Source organism: Danio aesculapii, chromosome 12 (genome assembly GCF_903798145.1).
Source record: "Danio aesculapii chromosome 12, fDanAes4.1, whole genome shotgun sequence".
Lineage (NCBI taxonomy): Eukaryota > Metazoa > Chordata > Actinopteri > Cypriniformes > Danionidae > Danio > Danio aesculapii.
Genome location: NC_079446.1, coordinates 42,493,403 through 42,511,582, shown reverse-complemented (window position 1 = coordinate 42,511,582; position 18,180 = coordinate 42,493,403).

Here is an 18,180-nt window from a genome sequence, read left to right as displayed (position 1 = left end):
ATTACTGATTATTACTGGAAAATTGTAATCTGATTACATTACTAATTACTTAATGTAAAAAGTAATCAGATTACTAATTACTTTGAAGTTACATTTAAAACATATAAAATATACCTATAAAAATACTAAATCAATTGCAGCTCTTCCAGTTATTTAATATTCACTCAAAAACATTACAATTTGTTGATCACAGCAGCTTGACAAATTCAAAAGACTTAAAGAATTTACCCAAAACCTAAAATACTCTCATCATTCACTTTTTCCAAACCCGTTTCTCTTTTTTTAACAGAAAGGAAAACAACTGGATGCCTGTAACCATTGACATCCATAGTATGAAAAAGCACTGCATTGTTTGGGTGTTCTGTGTCTGAGGTAATTAGTCTACCTACTGTAAGTGCACATATTCCAAAGTATGAAGCTGATCAGCCAGTTCTTGTCACCTGATGCTGTTTTCAACTGAGTGCGCCTAACTGTGTGCAAAATAACATGATATGTCAACGGCCCCATAAGCAGTTATGCTTCTCTTCACATTCAGAAGATACCTTTACTCCCGATCCTGCACAATTTTTTTTTTATTTAGCCTGTTTAGGCTGAGTTGGGCCGCCATGTTTTTGTGCGCTGGTGTCCTCCTTGGTGATGAGTGTTGTCATAGAATGCTCTTAATTAAAGTGCTTGAACAAGTTGCTGATTGAGTTAAAAGCAGTGGAAAGTTCAAGTTGCATTTCACAGCAATATTTTTGTTTTTACGCTCCGTGAAATCAAAGTCATGTCAGTATTTCCACTTGAAGAAGCAAGCACTCTTGACAGCAACTATTTCAGGTGGCGTTCTCCAGCAATTAAAAAGTGCATCTTATTAACTGATATTGCAGCGGAAAACGTGATTTAAAAGAACATTTTTGTTCTTTCAAAACTTATATTTGTAAAGCAGGTAATGTAATTACATTGACTTTAATAACTGTAATCAGATTACACAAATTTAAATGTAATTCGTTACATTACTGCGTTCCTCAAAAATGTAATTTAAATACAATAATGCATTACTGTGGAACGAATTACACCCAACTATGCCGGGGTTACTCTCCTACTCTTTACGAGAAGTGCCATGGGATTTTTATATACAACTAATTTATATACAACTAATTATAATAATAATTGGGATGCAGCAGCACTAGGTAGGCCTAATGTCACTCTTGTGGGTGAGAGAGAGCAGATCTGAGAATTGTTTAGTGTTTTCAGACAGGTTTCCTGTGTTTTTCACACTGCATGTAGACCTCCAAAGCTTTAACCTTTTATGTACAAAATACATCAAACTTGGAACACATTGCCACAAACAGGTCTTAACCATGGTGTAAAAGTACCAGTTTTGATTAAATTTGCACTTCCACATGGTTCTTCTTCATTTGTTAATGTACAGGGTGACGCAGCTGTCATAAGCTATTATACAGCGAAATCCCTGCGAACTCTGCTTGCATAAGCAAATTTGTATTTTATTGGGTTCCACCTATTTCATTCTGGGTGACAAATAGACTTTTGGGTCGGTTTACCTGCATTTATAAGACCGTTGAAACACGAATTGAAGACACTGTAAGACTAATCAAAGTATGATTTTTATACTATGGAATTTACATTTTTTTTAAGGATCAGCGGACACCCTGTAATAATATGACCTTAGTTGTGCAGTTGTGATTTATTGATTAGCCTGTTGGACTTGCAATTCGTGCGCAATTCGTGGTGCCGACAGGAACTGAAGATGAGTGAATGAAACCACGCTCTCTCTATCTTCAACCTTAGGTTCCCTTAAGCAAAAGCAGAAGATAATAATCTTCGAGTATAAGTATCCATTCTTGACAATATTCACAAAAAAAAAAGACTTGCCCCAGAAGAAGAAAAAAAATGTCCATGCTCTGTTAAACATCACTTTTGTTAAAATTTCACAAGAGGGCTAATACTATGCAACATTTATATGTAACATGACAGAAATTTTACCCTGTTTTTAATGCATGGCCAAAAACTTTAGAAGATTAAAAATCTAGTTGGGGATCTTATAAGGGATTTAAACAGTAGTGTGGCAACACTCTGTGAATAAAAGCAGCTTCTAATGGTAATGATTTATTAATTTAATTATTTAACATTCACACTTGATAAAACAGTCTGCAGAAACACTTTGATCGACATTTTGCCTTTGAACGTGTCATCAGAGGGGGAAAGCCCCACCCACTAGTGATGATTTCTCCATCATCAGCAAAGGACGTTAGTCTTGTTTTTGAATCTGCCACTATTCTGACACACAGGCATTTGAAACTTTGCCCTCTTTTTAGACCTGTAACTGCTGACCAAGAAAAAAAAAAAAGAATTGCATTTTTTAACTTCTAATGTCGCTAGTTAACAAACTCATAGCATTATTTTTCAACATCCCATAATTTCTAAAAGATCAACCTCTACCAAATGGTATATATGTCGGTATATGGTAAACGTACCAGAATTAATACAAATACTCTTATAAATCTGACAATATGAAATGTAAAAGCAATTTATTTTAAAAAACAATCAAAATAAAACACTTGAATACTAAATCATCTTTAGTTTTTTAAGTTTGCCATAAAATATTTCAGATTCTCATTTAACATGTTTTCTTGTTGTATTTTATACAATAAAGCCAAAATCAAGTGTAGTAGTGCAACAGGATTTTGTTTGTTTGATTTTTTTGTAAACCAATAATGCTGTGTGTGTAAACCACTGTTTAAAACAGTCAAAATATGGTCAACCATTTGGTAGTGCAAGCAGTTAAAGGGTTAAAAGTAGGGTTGGGTTGATAGTCAATGTCGTCATCCATCGTCGATTGCCGATAGACGTCCCGATGCTGAGCTGGCAAACTGATCCTCCACCCTGTCCCCATCGCAGCAGCAACTCGCTCACACTCTGTTTACACTAATATGTCTTAGTTTTAAAATGGCATTTTAGAATAAAAATGATCCACGCCCACACTGGCGTTTCACCTAGCATTTCTGAAAAGCTCTCCTTCCACGATACAACTGAAAATGCACATCATGTGACCACATACACACACACTCTGGCATGCGCTGCAGCATATGCAGACGTCTGAGCTCCAGGCAGTAAGTGAGTGCTTATAGAACAAAACTCCAGAGAGCAGTGCACGTCGGACAGTTTATCAAGGATGTACCACTGGATCGCATCTCGCTATAATTGTTAAACGTGATATTTAATTAATCTTGTCTCTATCTAATGACTCTTCAGACTTTTGAATCTATCAGGTAACGTGTCACAGCGTCAGTACACTGTTTCAATCTTTCGCTTTCACACTTGTAATTAGTAATTTAGCGAACACCACAGATACTGTTGGCTGGTTCCTGTTGGTTGTGCACCTTTTTTTTTTACCAAGTTTGTTGACACCATTATAATGACACAGATCACTCTGCCTATTCATTCCAGAGTCCTGCAGAAAAAGTGATTAACAGGTGGTAATTTGTGTGTAACTTATCTTTATTTATTTATGATTTGGTTTATAAGTAAAACAAAGACTATGCGGGTCAGGTAGTTGAAACGGTAGGCTACAAATAATTAATTCCTTATGAATTAAATAATTATTCATGAACAATTCACCACTGTCTACGCTGACGATGCCATTATCCAATGCGATGTTTCACACTAGATATCGTACGATGCCAAATTGGTCGACATCTCCCAACCCTACTTAAAAGAGCACAATCTTATTTGAATTTAAAGCTAGTCACCAAAATGGCACAATTAGGATCCAAGCTTAAAATGAGAAGTTTCAAAAAGTTATGAAACATTATTTGTATGGTAAAACTGCACATAAACACCCTAGAGGCACCAGAGACTTAGGCTCAATCCCAATTCTATTTTTGTACCCCTTCCCCTTCCCCTTGGCCCTTAAAACCGAGTGTGAAGGGGAGGGGCTTCAAAATTTACCCCTAAGAAATGAGACGGCACTACAGACATGATCGTGATCTCTTGCTTCATATGAGATCAGATGATCACGACTGCTGTAGTTATTCCAGCGGCATTATTTTTTGGTATTTATCTTCAAGAAATCACTGAAGGCCTATATCATGTTATCATGACGATCTAATGTGGCAATAAGATCATAACTATACTGTGCATTTACACCGTGGCCATATTCATCTAAGTAAACACACGAAAACAACATTAACATTATAGCAGACCCTGTAAAAAGCTCATTCCCAGCCACTAGAATATTCTGACAGGGTATTCGAGTGTCATCGAGTGTCAGAATGTTGTGGGACTGCTGTACAGGAGTTATTATTAGGGATTATAGATTTTACCGTTTTTTTTTTAAACACAAACGCGGTTATGAATATATTAAAACATATGCTTGTTTGTTGTAAAAATTCGTAATAATGACAAAAAATAATAATTTGGGGTCTCCTTACTTCCGGGTTCAGCAATACTGCTGTTGTTGCTGGTGTATTCTGAGAAATTTTCTTACCCCTTGGTTTCGAGTGTGGTCCTGAAAAATCTCTCTTTCGAGGGCTATCTACTCCTTCCCCTTAGCCCTACACCTCCAAGCCAAAGAGAATTGGGACATCCCTACCCCTTCATGGGAATGCGCAAAACGAGGGGTGGGGTAAGGGGATTGAACTGGGATTGGGCCTTATTTTACATGTTGTAAAAAGGGTCAGGATATGTCCCTCTTTAATGCCAACAATAATTTCGAGTGCATCAGCAGCCAATCAAATCCCATCTCGCTCAAGTCAGCGGCAGTGCTGAACTACATCCAGATGTTACTGCCGATTTCATGACAGGTGGAACGAGGACTGGTGTATTTCTGTCTCAGAATGACTCAGGAGATAGACTATAGCTGCGAGAGCTTGATGAGATGCGTGCATGATCCACCGATTGAAGATTTATATTCATCCACAGCCCTAATTCACTATCTCTCCAGCACTGTCTGCATCTGTTTTAGCCCATTTCGTCTTTCTTCCTCTCCCTTTCAGAAGTGCCTCTTGATCAGGAGACAGAAAGACAGCGTGTCTGTGGAGAGAGAGCGCCAACAGCCACGGGCACCTCAGAAAAATCACAGACAGCTTCATAAAGAGAGGAGACTGAGAGACAGAAACAAAGCGAGGGAAGACCAAGACAAAATCCAAGGATCAACATCTGTACTGACGCTAGAAAGTGGCTTCTCTTGGCTTGCAATGGTATCACATAAGGAGAAACAAAAATAGGCATGAATTCTAGTGTAAACCCAATCATTTTGCTTTAGTTTTTCAAAATATCACAAAAGTTTGGCATAAATTTATAATGGAATCACGCCTAATGGCTCATTGAGAGATAATGAATCGCCATTGTGAATATTCCGGCCAATATCCAGAATCCAGAACCCTCCATCTATCCTCTTTCTGCAGTAACAAGCTTTTCTTGTGGCAGGAGATGGTGCATAACATCAGACTGGCGATGGTTCAGTCCGCCCTGCCACTGGAACTGATTGCTCTCATTAGATTCTTTAGCCTCTGGGTCAAATCCAGCTACTGGATCTGTGAGCGAGCTGATATTCTGCAATTTCCCTAATGTTTTCTCCCTCTCTTTCATTCCTCCTTTGTCCTTCATTCTGTGCTGTGAAGAGATGCAGTCTGTATGGAACTGCTTTTTCAGTTCGCTCTCTTCGCAATTTTGCTTGAGCATTTTTTTTTAACCAAGGTGGCACAAAGGTGCATTCTTCTCAATTTTGTACAAAATGAATGAATGTTGGATTTGCATTTTCTGAAAGACAAATTCCAGTGCTTGCAAATGAGTGAATAAAGAAGCAAACACTGTTTAGAGGTAAACTGAAGCAATAAAGACTAGCTAGATCAATATTTAGTATCCAAAATGATGTATTAAAAACCAACTGCAAATCACTGCATTATTATCCGCATTAAAATCTGTATACTATTTATTATTGCATTATGAAAATGAGATGGTTTCCTCTGGGATTTTTTCCAGCTGTGGCGGCAGGACTTTTACACAGATCTACCAACTACCCATGTCGTTGTTTAAATGACAAATGTCGTGAGTGCATTTATGAAATACGAGCATGCGAATCTCTTTGCTTGTGCGCCGACTTCCTCTGTTCATGCAAGAAAACGTCTTGCGCGGCCCCTCAAATATTCGCTGCTCAAGTGCAGATATTCTTGTGCGCTCTCAAATAAACACTGCTGAAGTGTGATTTAGTGCGTTATGTAACGAGTATGTCTCAAACATTTATAAGATTTGCTAGGAATATTTATGAATGTCTCCAACAGACCTACAGAGCGACGTTAATGCTTCCTGAAGTAAAGTGAAATGGCTATAAACTCCAGCAAGATAAAGTCATCGTATGCAGAGCCATACAAAACTTCACGCTGTTATAATTCACTTACTTTTTAATATGTTTTGGTGTGATTATAACTCGCTATTTAAAAAAAATAGAATGTTTTGAATGAGAAGCTGTAATGTAGCCGTGGTGGGATGAATTTTGGTGTGGTGCTCCGCCATGGAAGAATGAAGGTAGCAGAAACCATGAATTAGCATCATTAGGTAATAATAAAAGTATTTTACTTCACTACTGTACTTAAAGTGATAGCTCACCCAAAAATGAAAATTCTGTCATAATTTACTTGGCCTTTACTCAAACTTTTAACAGTTTCTTTGTTCTGTTAAACATAAAAGATAGTTTGAACTACAAATCATTACTGTATAAAAAATTTCAACCTAATTTGAACTAAAGTCTGTATATTTATTAATGCATTATATTAAAAAAAAAACATTAGCATCATTAGGTAAAAATAATTCAATTATTTTTACTTCACTGCTGTATTTAAAGTGATAGCTCGTCCAAAAATGAAAATTCTGTCATCATTTTCTTATGGCCTTTACTTTCAAACTTTTAAGAGTTTCTTTGTTCTGTTAAACACAAAAGAGCATAGCTTAATAAAAGCTAAAAACCTGTAACTATTGACTTCCTTTGTTTTTCCTGCAATAGAAGTCAATGATTGCAGGTTTCTTAGGGTGCACTCGCACTATTCTATCCAAACTGTGCCCAGGTACGTGTCCTGGTTCATTTGAGAAGTGTGAGTGCTCTGAATCAGATTCAGATGTAGTTCAGTTGGCTGGCCCTGGCCTGGTTAAAAGAGGTGTGCCAGAGTGTGGTTCACTTGGGCTTTGGCACGGTACGCTTGTAGTGTGAATGCAAAGCGCGCCTGAGCCCGAGACTTTTAAGGAAATGTTTCATATGGATTTATTAATCATTCTTACTGTTTAATGAACGCAAACTGTCATAGTTTATTAAAGATACAAACCCCCTTTGCACAACAGCTGCACCTTCAGCAAACTTCCTAATACCTGCAGCACGATGACTTTCATAAACGTTTCTGAGCGTCAAAGGTGGCTGATCTGTTTATATATAAAAATCTTTGACTGCGTGTCACTGCATCCCAAATGACTAAAATGATAACTAACGAAATCTCCACTGTGCTGAGCGAGAGCGCTTCGCTTCTGTGAAACTGAACAGCGCATCATTGATGACGTAAGTGTGCTTTGGATCGAATGCAATGTGAGTGCAGGCCGTCGGGAGAGAAGGGAAGTGTGCTTCGGCACAATTCAAGGCAACTGTACCTAGTGAGAGTACGCCCTAACATTCTTTAAAATATTTTCTTTAGTGTTCAACAGAAAAAAGAAAAGAAACTCATAGGTTTGGAACCACTTTATGATGACAAAAATAGTAAGCCAGTTTTAAAGTTTGGGTGAACTATCCTTTTAATTATAAACTCTCTGTACTTTATTAAAGCATATTTATTTTAGGAAACTTTTACTTCACTACTTTCTAAAACACAATATTTTCACCTGCTCAGCTTCATGAAAAAAGCTGATTTTGTTATTTTTTAAACTGAAACTTTAAAGTTTTGGTAAATGAGCCATCTTACAAATTAAGCATTCATCAGTAAGTACTTGTACTTTATTTTTAATTAACTTCAGCAAATTAACTTTGACTCGAGTAATAACAAAAAGGAGGACGTTATACTTCAACCAGAATATTTTAGGATATCTATTTGTGTACTTTACCCACCAACAATAATAATGCTAATAATAATGCTAATAATAATATTAATATCAGTATTGCTAGCATTATTATTTTTAATAATTAGCATTATTGTTAATAATACTTATTTTCAATAATAATCTAAAAAGTTAAAGGGCACCTATGATGAAAATCATCTTTTGTAAGCTGTTTGGACAGAACTGTGTGTAGGTATTGTGTGTCCACAGTCATATTGTAGTGATATAAACCCAACAAGTCTCTTTTTAAAAATTTACTGACGTTAAAATAGCAACCAAATCCAAGTGATTTTCAGGCCCACCGTAATGGGACATGGGAGTGGCAGTTTTCCCCGACCACTGAACTGATTGACAGGTGTTATGTCACCATAATAACATGTATAAACATGTCCACAGAACATTTTTTGCAAAGAAACTGTAATTAAAACATTTGTTACAACTCTCTGTGATCAACTGCACCTTAGTAATTTGTTTTATAAGTTTAAAACATTTTTAAAACAGCATGTTTGTAATAAAGGGTGTAAAAATCGCCATGTAATTCTTAACCACTATAATCACAACAGCCGCATAGTGTTAGTAAACGTGCATTTGTGTGTGTGTGTGTGTGTGTGTGTGTATACTGCAAATGGCATTTATGTGTGACTCATCATTTCAGAAAGGCTTGAATAGACTCCGCCAGAAATACATCAAATAAACTTAGTATTTTTGACTAGTGACCTTATTTCAGCTTCATCCTTGTCTCTCTCTGTCACTGATGTTTTTCTGATGTAACACATGAGAAGGAGACACGCACATTAAAGCTGTAGGTGGGGATAAGCAGTTCATTTGGATTTAAAGCCACAGGCTACAAAAACAGCTACACTTTACTCAGACACCAAAATGGGCAGATTCTACGTTATATAATAATAATATGATGGGTAATTTGATGGGAAACTTTACAGACACTTTCAGGAGACATCAAAGGCTTACCCTACATTTTGTAAAAGAGGTAAAATAGGTGCCCTTTAAAGGACCAGAGAACAGTTCCAGTGGCGGGATTGACTGAAACCTTGCCAGTCTGACTTGAGTAAATAAATAAATAAACTTTTAAAAACTTTATATTTTAAGTATTTTAATATAAAATAAAATACAAAAAAATAATATTAATATAAATATTAAAATGAAAAATAACCATAACAGTATATAAACTGCCGCCAGGCTTTTAAATGATGCTAGTGCTGATGCAAGTCAGACTTGCCATAATTTAAACACATAATCTACTAAGACAAATTTAAATGACTTAATTATTAAAGAAAAACCACACAGTAATAACCAGTAACTAATATGTGCATCACTCTCCCCAACTTAAAACTTACAGTCAAATGAACTTTTACAATACTGACAAAACTTAGAGGTGGTCAAGTTGACATATTACTTTAAGTTTAATTTTCAAGAACTTACTTTAGTTCAATATCCAAAACCTATAAATACAAGTTGAGTTAAAGGAAAAAATGTAATTTAAAACAACTTATTTGGGCCATAATGTTTTACAGTGTAAAGAATATGCAAACAGTGTAAACACAAAAGAATAACAATAGAAAAAGTATTGCAGAAACAGCAAGAAATCAATTCCAAACGCCAGGAATCAGATAATCAATAATAAAAGAGATCAAAATGGAGCAGGTCTGGTAATGACCCCTTTAAATAGTTAAACAGTTCTGCCACTTTGTATAAAAGTGCTTGCCAAAGCGACAACTTGCTTTCCAGTTCCCCGTCCAGGCTCAGATAAAGGCGAATTCCACCCTGTGGTTATTCCTGTCCCCTGTGTATCCTGATACATTAGGAGCGCCACTGGTGGGACCGGCTCAAAGTTTTATTTAGTACCCAATTAAAAAGTTTCTGAACTATCTAACAAATGAATGATGCAGGAATTCATTTTAAAAAATGCATTATATTGCATGTGCTCTCCAAGAAATGTCTGGGATCTCTTTAACATGCCATAGAAGCTTTGGCTCATCTGAGAAGCCTGACACGCATATGAATTTACACCCCATTCTCCTCATATCAGAAGCTGACGGCCAATATTAAATATGAATTAACGCAAAGATAAATGTTTAATGGATTGTCTTATTACACTATTTGAATGGAATGAGCCGAGCTGCTCGAGAGGCTGTGAAACGCTGCACATTTTCAGATCAAATGGACTGGAGTGTTTTGTGAAGCTGTAATCTATAAATGTGATGAGCGATTACATTCAAAATTATTGCATGTGATTTTGCTGATTTTTGAGTGAGGCATTGACTAGAAAGACTAGAAAGGCATTGACTAGAAAGCTGTAAAGTATATTAGTATAGTTCCAGACTCATTGTTATCTTTTGATGGTAAGTTTAATAACCAGCAAATTAATAATACCCACTAAGTAAGCTGGTAAGTTTAATAACCAAATAACTAAAATGAATTATAAAAATGTATTTATTTTTTATCCAAAGCAAACATGTGTGCAAAGAAACAAGGTAGTCAAATTCTAATTGTGTGAAACTGTGTGTGAACTTTGTAACGACATTGTGTGTGATTCATCGAGAGGCTTGAATTAACTCAACAAATACATCAAATAATCATTGGGAAAGTTCTTACTGTAGTATTTCTCACAAATGTTACGTGAGATCTGCATCCTTCATGTCTGTCACTGTGCTGTTTATCCAACGCAGCCGAAGAGGAGACTGAGGCACAGTCTGACAGACATGTGGGAACGGTGGACAGGGAGAACTAGAATTAAAGGCACAGGCAACAAAAACAGCTACGTTGTGTTCAAAGCAAAAATTTCCAACAATCTAAAAGTATATTAAAAAAGCCGATGGGTGTTTTGAACTGAAACTTTACAGACACACTATGGAGACACAAAATAATTATCTTAAATCTTAAAAAAGGATTAAATAGGTGCCCTTAAATGTGTACAGAAACATTCTGTAATGTAGGACCCCGTGTGGGTCCTAACAACCCAGTATATTGACGGAGATTCTATACTTTCAGTGAGTGCCATCTTTCAGATAAGACGTTAAACTAAGGTCCTGACTCTCTGTAATTGTTAAAAATCCCAGGATGTCCTTCGAAAAAGTAGGGGTTTAACCCCGGCATCCAAGCCAAATTTGTCCACTGTCCTCTGCACACTGAAGGCGGATGAGGAGATTACACCAAAGAAATGTGTAAAGTGCTATATAAATGTAAGGAATTATAATTTATCATTATTATTATAAATGTTCATAAATATTTTATTATTGTAAATGATTATGCTCATATTTGTGCTTATTTCCCATTAATTTCCTATCGTGGTTCTATTTGTGACCATAAAGGCCACAAATGTGACAATTTTTTTTTTTTGGCCACTTATGTGGAGTTCAGACTGCATGATTTTAGCCCCGATTTTGACTCGCCGAAAGGTTTTGAGAAATCGTCAACAAATGCCTGAAATCAATCGGTGCTCGTTCACATGAGCAACAATCATACAATGTGAACTACCAAAGACACGATCTGAGAGAATCGCCAATGAGTCACTGACGCCCGTGAGATATTTGGCATGCTAAATATTTGAAGCTGTCGGCGATTCAAATCATGCCGTGTGAAATGAGTTTTGACAGCAGGAGGTTATTGGACCCAAGAAATGGAGGAAAAAGTAGTTCTCTTCAAACCCAGGTGAGCAAAATAAGAACATTTTCTTCACCATTAAAGGCTTTTCTCAATATGTAGTTAATAACAAAAGATATAATACTTGTTTTTGGTTGTATGACAGTTTGGACAAAATTGTCTGCGATTCTTCCTATTGTGAGGTCATGCAGTGTGAAACCCCCTGTCGCCGATCCATCTTGCAGTGTAAACAAAGCAGCGACAAAACGCTAGCCCATATAGTCATGCAGTGTGAAAACATCTGTGACACAACTACTTTGAAAATCATGCAGCCTGAACTCAGTATTAGCATAAGTAAATCATGGCCTCAACTTTGAAAAGTTGTAGAAAGTTGAAAAGATTCAGATGATTTTGAAAAAAAAAATATATTTTTTTTGGTCTAAAATTATCAAAGGGTTAAAAAATTAAAACAAACAAATTAATATTTTCTTTATATATATAGAGTAATCGGTGTCAATCATGCTACCGTTGCCATATACGGTATGCTTCCTCGCCCAATAAAAGGTTAATGCACGCGTCTATCTCATTCAAATGACTCCATTAGATCAAAGCTTCTCCCACATGCACTCAGGTCAGTTCGCCATAATCACGTTCCCCACACACAAACTCCTCACCATGTGTCATGGAATCATTGCTCCCAAGGACGATGTTGACAGCTATGGGTTCCTGGTCCATTACGTTGGAAAAATCGCCCACTTGAGCAAGACATCCCAGCGGTTTAAGACATGTTTCAGGAGCAGGCACTTCTGGCTGGAGTGAAGGACATAAATTAAACATGCAAGCCGCTGATGGACGTGGTTTTCACCGCCAGGACGTCTGCAGTGGAAGTGTTGCATTACATGTTCCACGGTCGGTATGAAAAATGAACCCAAACCACTGTGGGTAGAGAAATAGAGAGAGTTACGATGAAATTAAGCATGCTGATGTGCGGTGAGAGCCGCGGCTGGGGGCGGCAGCATTGCATTACCTGCGAGTAGAATCTGAAAGCGAGCCGAGCCGCAGAGAAAATTGCACAAGGCACCTGGGCGAGCTCATGAGTCAGGCTGGTGAATACACAGATTTATGTGCTGGATGTGGGAGAATGAAGACATGCAGGTTTCTGATGGAGAACTGACAACGTCTAAGAGTCCATGATATGAGTCATTATAACATTTAGCAGATTCAACTGTCCATAGTGACTTTCAAATGAAAACTACTACAACACTTGTAATTCATGACAAATGCTGCATCCCAATTCGCCTACTACCCATCGCAAATAGTATTCAAAAATAGAACTGGTATGTCCCAAACTGTAGTATGTTGAAAATAGTAGCCAAAGTCCTCAGTGTTAAAGGTTTCCGGATGGTCAACTTTTTCTAGCAGAGAACGTAGAACCATTAATATTCTAAAGGCATACGGTATACTTCAAAAAAAAAATAAAATAATAATAATGAAATAACATCATTTCCAACAAAATCCCACCAAAACACAGTTATTTTTGAATTGGCAAGACAAAACAGCCCACCAAGGCAAACTTTTTGGGGTATTGTGTTTTGACACATTGGTCCATTGCGATTATAAAATTGCTTTGTGCGTTGTGGTACTCTGCCTTCTTTGGCATGTGTTTACTTCCATCTCTGATTTGTTTGTCATTTTATGGAGGTCAGACAAGACAAAATAACATCAACATGAACAAACTGAAGCAGGGCAGATGTTTACGGACCTTTTCTTCTTTTACAGCTTACATTGTAGTTGTGTTTAGGAGTAGACTGGTACAATCAAGCAATGCGTACAACTCTGTTACCTGCAGCATTGCGATGTTGTAAGTGCAAAAAATAATAACTTGACTTCAAGTTGATCATTTGGAAAAGTGGCAGAAGGTAGATTTTTCTGATGAATCATCTGTTGAACTGCATCCCAATCATCACAAATACTGCAGAAGACCTATTGGATCCTGCATGGACCCAAGATTCTCACAGTTTGGTGAAGGAAAAATCATGGTTTGTGGTTACATTCAGTATAGGGACATGCAAGAGATCTGCTGAGTGGATGGCAACATCAACAACCTGAGGTATCAAGACATTTGTGCTGCCCATTACATTACAAACCACAAGAGGGGGCAAATTCTTCAGCAGGATAGCGCTCCTTCTCAAACTTCAGCCTCCACATCAAAGTTCATGAAAGCAAAGCAGGTCAAGGTGGTCCAGGATTGGCCAACCCAGTCACCAGAATAAACATTATTGAGCATGTCTGGGGTAAGATGAAGGAGGAGGCATTGAAGATGAATCCAAAGATCCTTGATGAAGGCTGGGAGTTCTGCAAGAACGCTTTCTTTGCCATTCCAGATGACTTTATATGTAAAAAAACTGTCATATTACTACATTTGAGTTAAACTTTACAACGACTCCACAAACTGCAGGTTCTGAACTGTTTTCTAGTTAATTATAATTCCAATTTGACATTGCAGATTCGCACATTGCGATATCGATGCCGAAACGATATATTGTGCAGCCTTAGACTGAACAATTTTTGAGTACTGTCAATCAGGCTTTTAGAATGTCTATTTGCTCTCAAACAAAAAAGTTAATACTTCCAATTCATTTAAAGTATACCAGGGCCTTTACCGCTAATATTGCCCTGCACAATACATTGCATGTTAGACATGAATTTAATTAGAACTAAAAAAACACAAGTAAAAATTGTGAACAAACTACAAACATGGCAAATGCGCGAGAGACTTTGGTAAAGGTGTTCGAATGAGTGTTCATTAATATCTACCCTACTGGAAATATTTAAATCACGTTTTCGGTGTTATATTTTACTTGCGAAAACATTTTGAAGACATGTTTGGACATTAACTTCTGAGGCCTGAAGAGATTACTCTGCATGAGATACATGTGAATGGCAGATAAGCCTGCTGCTGCTCCTCCAATAAAGTAGGAAATTAAATATAAATGAAATGTGGATGATATGTTGAGATGATTGACAGGTCTCGGAACTAAGCAACATTCATTCATTTTCCTTCAGCTTAGTCTCTATTTCAGAGGTGGCCATGGTGGAATGAACCTCCAACTTTTCCGCCATATGTTTTACGCAGTGGATGCCCTTCCAGCGGCAACCCAGTATTGGGAAACACCCATACACACCCATTCATAGTCACACTTACATTCACACACTATGGCCAAATTCATTCATTTTCTTTTTGGCGTAGTCCCTTTATTAATCCAGGGTCGCCACAGCGGAATGAACTGCCAACTCATCCAGCACATGTTTTACCCACCGGATGCCATCCAGCACAAGTTTTACGCACCGGATGCCCTTCCAGCCAATCTTCTTGTTGTAAGGTGACAGTTCAAACCACTGAGCCACCACTAAGCAACATAATGGTCATACACACTCAAAAGTACGTACTTTCCTTCACAAATGTACATAAAAATTTTGAATAGTGGTATATGTCTGGATTTTAGTCTTGTATTTTCAAAGTTTCACTGTTCATAAACAAACTGTTGACATTCAAAACCAAAATATAGTATAGCTATAAAATGAATGACCGAAACCATTATAATTTGAAATCTTTTAAATATCTGAGTAAAAAATACAAAAATTCCTGACCTTTCTATACTGATATGCTTGCAATTTCTACCTAAGAAATGTGTAAGATGTTTAATTAACCAAGCTGTTTTTTTTACATGCATTTTTTTCCTCTTTGCTATTTGGACTTATTGGAACCTAATTAGAATGAAACCTAAGTATCATCTTTTGATATGATATACTTTTAGAGAAAAAATTATGTCCATATTTGTGGACTCGTTGTCCGAATTTCCATAATTCACCTTTGTGTAATAGAATAAAAAACACTTTATTTCTGCCTTGAACACAGCAGTTTTTTTCCTCAATGTTTTTTAATACATTAACACATACCCACATATTTCTGAACATGTTTTGACTATCAGTAAAAACAACATTCTTTGCCCATTTTGGACAGTTAAAATAACGTTTGGGACATTTCATATGCTGCAAAACAGTTGCAGGATGACACTGTATGTCTGTAACTAATAAAAAACATATAAGACATAAGAGCTAAAATGTGCTGTCCACGTACAATGTAAAAAATAATCCGTAAAATTTACGGTAAAAAAAATGGCAGCTGTGGTTGCCAGCCCTTTACCGTTAAAAATATGGTACAAACTGTAAAAGTAAATTCTCATTTTACGGTAAACTACCATATTTCATTAATTTATACAGGTAATATGTCTGTATTTTGAATTACCACATCTTTTGTTGCACAGTTAGACACGTTAACACAGTCACATGCAGGTGGTGATGAGTAAGTTACATAATGAACCAATGTTCATCACAAACAACTTTCCCCACAAGCAGAAAGGAGTATCAGTATATAGAAGGTGCTCAGTGTCATTCACACAGCTACTAAACACCAGTATGGTAACACGCATAAAAGTAAAGTAATGAAATAAACATTGTTTAGCACCATTAGATGTAACAAATCTCTAATGTACATAACTGATGGAGAAACAACTATAAAGATCCATAGTAATGTCAACAAAAAGCATAAAAAGTGATGTGCCATACAGGGAATTCTGGGAAAGTCAATTTACGGTTATTCGCCGTATATATTAAGGAAACATACTGTTAACCAGGTTATGGATTTTTACTGTAGCATTTATACAGTTTTTTACCATTGAAATCACGGCTATTTTTTAGTGTATGTGGCCACTAAGCCCTAGGAGGTTAAAAAACAGACTGTAAGAAAATGTCTCAATTCTCTCTCCATTTAACCCCATTGCCATTAAAGACAAAAAAAAATCCAGTTGATTTCATTCCAGATTCTTTCAGTTCTTTCTGTTTTTAATGTTTTGTTTTTCTCATTTGTCAATCATTGTTAAAGTAATCCTCCAAAAAACAACTTTTTGATCCACATCTTGTCTTCATCCACTAATTTGTGTATTTTCTCCCTCTCCTCAGACTCTTTTACCCTCTTTCTTCTCTCAGTCTCACTCAAGGGCTTCTCAACGAATGCTGCGTTTCACATCCAATATGGCAACACGGAAACCAAATAGTCTGTGCTTTAATTAACTTATGCGAATGAAGGAAGTATGAGGAGTCAATATTTATTATGTATTGAGACAGCTGGGCCTGAAAGCTAATCGCCGGCAGCCAAACAGAGGCTATACTCTCATCAGCATTGAGGTGAGCTGTCGACGGCTTCATAGATTTCCCAGAGTGCTGGAATTACACACTGCAATCACAGAGCGAGGTACAGCCACAATGCAGTCTAATTAAATTCATCTGAGACTATTCCATGAGATAAATTGGAGGATAAGATCCCTGCACATCCTCAAATAACAGGTTGATGAAACACCAGCTGCTGGAACGCCACATCTGTTGTTGTTGACTAGGTCGTAGGGCAATAAACTTTACAAAACGTGTAGATTATCTTGCATTGTATGGTGTACTTCTAATATGTTCATGCATACATACTTTTGTGTCAGGGTTATTATTATTACAAATACACTGTGAAAAAAAATGCTGGGTTGTTATAAGCAACATTGGGTTAAACATTGGGTTAAACATGGACTAGTTTTAAATAATGTCTGTTCAAGTTATTTACTGTAAAGAATGATTGTTTTAAATAATGGTTTACACAAACAGCATTGTGATCCTGCTGCACTTCTACACTTGATTTTGGTCCTATTGTAGAAAAAAAAGTTAAATGAGAATCCGAAATATTTTATGGAATACTTCAAAAAAAATCAAGATGATTGTAATGTAAATGTTTTTTTAATAATTTGGTCTTACACTTCATATATTCAGATTTATCATAGTATATGTATTATTTCCGGTACTTTTACCATAAACCGACAGATCTACCATTTGGTAGAGGTTGATATTTTAGAAATTTTGGGATGTGTTAGGAAAACAAGGGTATTGAGTGTATTAACTACCAACAGGAGTTAGGAAATGCAATCCATTTTTTTTCTTGGTGGGGAAGTTAAAAGGTTATAATGTAGGTTATACTTTTTATCCCAAAGTTTGGGTTTGTCCATTTTTTACCCAACATTGGGTTCTAACAGGGGTTCTCAAACTCGGTCCTAAAGGTCCAGTGTCCTGCAGATTTTAGATCCAACTTGCCCCAACACCCCTGCAAAGATATTTCTAGAAAGCCTAGTAATGCTGTGGTCACACTAGACTCTGTGCATGCGAAATTCTGTCGTATGTCTCTGCGAAAACGGGCGAGATTAAACAAGATGATTAGACATTTAAAAAAAGCGAGCAATTGATTCATATTTTACATTTTTGTGCAGAAAGTTCATGTTTTGATCATCGATTGGTCTCATGCAGTCACGTTATGCGATTTCGCAGTTCAGAGTTCACCAAGCCTGAACTCTGCAACGCAGCAAACTGCGAAACTTAGCGAACGGACAAGCTTTGGTTTCCGATCTGACG